Raw genomic sequence first — 4,841 nt, 5'->3', positions numbered from 1 at the left:
ATTCTGAAAAATGCTTTGAAACACAGAACAGAGCAGTTCATCTCAAGTCCAGATCAAGTCACCTGACAGAACGCCTTCTCTGAAGATGGTAAAGAAAGAACTTTTAATTAAAACAGTGATCATAGAATCATTAAGGTTGGAAGAGACCACTAAGATCATCTAGTCCAACCATCAAATTGATCAGATTCATCAGACAAGAATGCCATCGAATAGATATGCCATGACATTATGGTATGATCCCATTGCTTGTTTTAGCTTCTATACCTCATTTTTCTTTTGATAAAAGAGTTAGATTTATTATATTTTCTAGCTTAGCTGGAAGACTACTTTAGCAGCACGGCTGTCTGCCTTGACAAGCAAATGTTATATGGCCATGCAAATCCAATGGCATTTGTTGTGGATTTCTAAACCTCATAGTTAGTCACAAATCTTTGAAGTCAACAGTGCAAATTGAAGCCAACAGTGACTTTCAGCAGCTGGTTGTAGAGGCTGATTTTTATTTTTAGCCTTGTCCTTTAAGGTAAGAGTATTGAGTAACATATGCGGAAGTACTTCCATTCCAGCAAATGAGCATCTATAATTGTTAATGTATTCTTTTTTTCCCTTTGCATGTTTCTAATCCGTGAAATTTAGGGCCTACCACATGACTAGAATTTGTTGTATGGCATCACCGTGGACATGTAACAGTGTTTTGAGATACCTGAGATTTATGGGTACATCTCCAGTATTTGATTTATCTCAAAAAGCCTCGAATCCTAGAGGAGTTATGTGTGAATCTCTTACATATGTGGTGCTCTGTCTGAACATAATATCAACATGAGTTTACAGTTTGAGATTTGAGAGATAGGTGAGCAGATGGTGGTTTATGCATGCAATGAACTGATTCGCAGTGATTAAGACAAGTATAAAACTGGATTTTTGAGCACTTTTAAAGTGCACGTTTCTCCTGGCTGCTTTAAATTTTGTGGAAAACAATGGTAACTTCAGTGATAATTCATAAATTTGGCTGAAGGGAAATCTCTAATAATTCTGGTAGCTGTCTCATTTCTCAAAGTTTCCCATAGTAGCAAACCCAAGGATTTACCAAAAGCATATCAGAAAGAATATTGTTACTTAACTGCAAGTAGAAGTTAAAATGAACTGTCATTATTTATCATTTGGAATTTCATTTCCAGCTTTATATGAAAAAGTCGGTCACAAAATGAGGATTTGAGCCCCATCTGTAATATACAGAAGTTAATTATTTTGTATGTAGACGAATATAGAAGATCTGGTACCTATTATACATGAAGCACTCGCTGAATTTTCAATATTTAATGAAGCTTGCCTCACATTATTTTTCTAACACCTTGGACTTTTGAATACGTTGTGATTGATGTATTGTGAATTTCAGTTGCTGGTATCCATCGTGATTTGTTTTAAGGATCACTGGTTTAGGTAGGATGGAATCAGACGGCACAAACTGCCCCCAGCTGCTAAATATCACCATCTTTGACTCCTTGAAGGCATTACTAGCAGCGACCCTTTATAAAGTCCTGCATATTCAGTCATTCTGGCAGCTCATGTCCTTATATACAGTACAACAGATACTGTAAGGGCACCAGAATGTACCTGTACCAGTACTTAAAATTCTGTCTCACGAATTTCAGCAATTGCATATTCACCTCAGATCTACTCCTGTATATGCATTGCGGCTTCTCTCTGAGCAAACAGTTCTAGAAGATATGATCAAGGGGAATGCTAAAATAATATTACGCAGTCAACACATATCTTAACTTGACCTTTTTTTTCAAATGCAGCAATATAAATGTAGCCAGCCTCAACTTTGGAAAAGTAAATTACACCAATAGTCAGCTGTAAGCCTGAGTTTTTATGTTATTGTAAGTATTTTAATAATCATCTTCTACTCTAAACAAAGTAATTTCCTGTGACCCAGAACTCCCAGCTCAGCCCTCTGGTAGGGATCACTCCAGTCCACAGCTGCCATGCTTTTGCTTGGCCTGGGAAGGGGTCATCCAGTGCCTGGGGCACTGGGAAGTAATTAGACCTTGCTAATGCAGCAAGCGCTGGTTTGTGGACTTGTGTTCTGAAGCCTTAATTAAATCTAGCTTCAAAGTCATCTCTGAATGCCTGGAGTTGTGGTCAGCAAGGATCGCCTCTTTGTTTTAATTGTGTACCTGTAAAAAATGCCATTTTGCACATTCTGGAGTCTAGAATGGAATTCATGGGTTTTAGTACAAAGAAAACACTGAAAATATTAAAGATAAGGTAACTTACAGAAACACTGGTTGAGATGATGACCATGGTTGTCTATGCATGCCACTGACCATGCCTTGAGCCATCACTAGGTCAGCTCAGCTGTACCTTTGTCTTTTTGAGTCTTGAAAGCCACAGAGATGGAGATGAGGTGCAGAGCAGTATTTCTATGTTGGTTATCCCCCTAAAATTAGAAACAAAAAAAAAATCTGATTTGATTTCTATTTCCACTTTCTGTTCAAGCTAAAGTGTGGCATTGGAAGGAACGTAGTGAAAAGGAAAGGAAAGGGGTTTTGCATAAGTAAATTCATTAACTCTGGTCTCTGAAATTCTGAAGAAACAAACAGGGAGTGAAATTGGTACTGTCTGAAGTGTCACTACATGAAATAATGGTAAAGCACACATATTTGAGAATAACACCTAATTCCAACTGCTACCATCCTAGCAAAAGCAAAATGGAATTAATGTAATGATCCTTTGGAATATGCTATTCTGCATTTTGCTTATATAAATGCTGTCATCAGCGTGCTACCCAACGTTTACCTTATTCACAAATGTGAATTTTAATGGAATGTTTTTATTTGGAAAAGATATTTGCATATGCTTTCTTTTTCTTTTTCTTTTTCTTTTTCTTTTTTTCCAGAGAGATAAATTATTCTCTTTAATACACCAGAGAAATAAACTGACTTCCCACCAGCAGCCATAGAAATGTAGTTCAAAAGTCCTTGTGATGTAGAGGGATATTAGCATTTCCACAGGAAATAATAGGCTATGATTTTTCCTTTTATTTAGAGCAGTTCTATTTTTTTTTTTCCCTCTGCTTTACCTGTAACTTCATTTATTGAATATGCAACTAATTTGGTTTTGGAGTGTAGCAAAAGGGTGAAAAATTGTTGATATATTTTGCAACTCTTGCATTCAGGAGATATTTAGGCTTGTAAAGAAGATAACACATTAAGCCTGGAAATGTTTGTTACATTTGGAAAAATACCTTTGTAATGAAATGTATCCTTGCACGCTGCATGGGATTTTAGGCAATAATTTATACAGCCTAAAGTGTGTTCACCTATTTTCAGTTTATGAGTACAGATATACTGGGAACAAAGATATACCTTCTGAGAAGATAAGTGCTTTTTAGAGTTTGCAGAACTCTCTGGGGTTTTAATTAGGGATTTTGATAGCTTTTGTATACTAGCTTCTAAAACCTTTTTACTTCAAAATAAAATTCAGGGATTTTTTGGTTCTCCCTTGATCAACTTTAAGGCCAAAAATAAGGGTGCAAAGAATCCATTTCTAAATACTAATGAGCACATTTTTAAAACAAGGAAAAAAAAAACTTTTGACAGCATATAAGGCTAGGTATATGAATATAGGGGGCCATTTTATAAATCAAGACATTGTAGAACATTTGTAATTAAAGGAATATGTCTGTGCTCCTGAACATTGGTGCTTGCTGGTGAATGTGGCATTGTAGTACATCCCATTCCATGCAAGTCTTCCAATTAAAATGTGAGTGATGGGTGTGTATGCATGCATCTGTATATCCTGCCATGTGAAATCTGTTGCTTTTCTTGCTTGGGTGATGTTGTGTTTTGTTTTTTTTTGAGGTGGTGGGCTATAAAAAAGAAAGAATGTGCATAAGGACCTTGGCATTTGAGCTATTAAAGCTTAAATGAAGACACACCTTGTTCTGTGGATGGTGCTAACTGTCTCCTCAGCCTCATCAATCACCTCACTCAGCCTTAAAAATGAAGAAAACATGTAAATACATAAACAGTGTTTCATGGGGCATACTCATGGTCTTCTTTCTTTCCCTCCCAGTGCACATCAGAAGCAGCCTCTGCTCCTGTAGCTCTGACTTCCTGAAAGCACCCCAGGGCTGAACCTCCATCAGCAAAGGTTCTGTGCCACTGGCTACCTTGCCATTCCCATTTCAGTAGAAGAGAGAACAAAAGATGGCAAATCTGGGGGCATGCAGACAACCACTGACTAAGTCTAACTCTTCCCATCCTTGCCATGGTGCTGGGATATGGGAGTCTCTGAGAGCAGTGCCATGGAGTGGGTGAATTTAATTATTCTGAGCTTGAAATGGATGTTCATTTATATACGTGGAGAGCTGAGAGCGATACGTTCAGTTAAGCAGTTTTATAGGGGTTGAAATTAAATGTCTCAGAATATCATTATCTGGCACTGAAAGCTTGTGCCAAGGCTGAAACTGGCTGCACTGGAATTGTGAGGGCTGAATTAGATCACATGCTAAGTGACAGGTGAGTTTAATGGATTTTGACTGACACAAGCAGAGCTGGCATAAAAAGACTGCATTCCTCAGCCCTGTGCTGAGCCTGATTACAGGCAAGATATTATAAATTCTTTCTCCGCAGATGAAAATTGGCTCTGTGAGGCCTAAGCTATTAAACCTAACCCTGCTAGAGGCACTGAGTGTTCATGGCAATGCAGTTACCCCAAAAGCAAAGAGCGTTCACGTTTCCAGTGCAATTACAAAGCTAGAAACATATCAACAAACATGCTCCTCACACCACGAATTCTTTCCAGCACAAAGGCAAATGGTCATCAGAAATGAAGAA

General features: G+C 37.8%; 1 long non-coding RNA gene across 1 annotated transcript; it reads right to left on the bottom strand.

Annotated features, from left to right (window-relative positions):
• Positions 1 to 2,088: 2,088 nt before the first annotated feature.
• On the bottom strand, positions 2,089 to 3,973 carry LOC140255989 (uncharacterized). Its single transcript, XR_011904628.1, has 3 exons — positions 3,941 to 3,973; positions 2,278 to 2,440; positions 2,089 to 2,177 (listed from the first exon to the last, which is right to left on the bottom strand). It is a non-coding gene; the product is annotated as an uncharacterized lncRNA (long non-coding RNA).
• Between the last annotated feature and the right edge of the window lie 868 nt (positions 3,974 to 4,841).

The sequence above is a fragment of the Excalfactoria chinensis genome, chromosome 9 (genome assembly GCF_039878825.1).
Source record: "Excalfactoria chinensis isolate bCotChi1 chromosome 9, bCotChi1.hap2, whole genome shotgun sequence".
Lineage (NCBI taxonomy): Eukaryota > Metazoa > Chordata > Aves > Galliformes > Phasianidae > Excalfactoria > Excalfactoria chinensis.
This window is presented reverse-complemented; position numbering and strand designations above follow the sequence as displayed.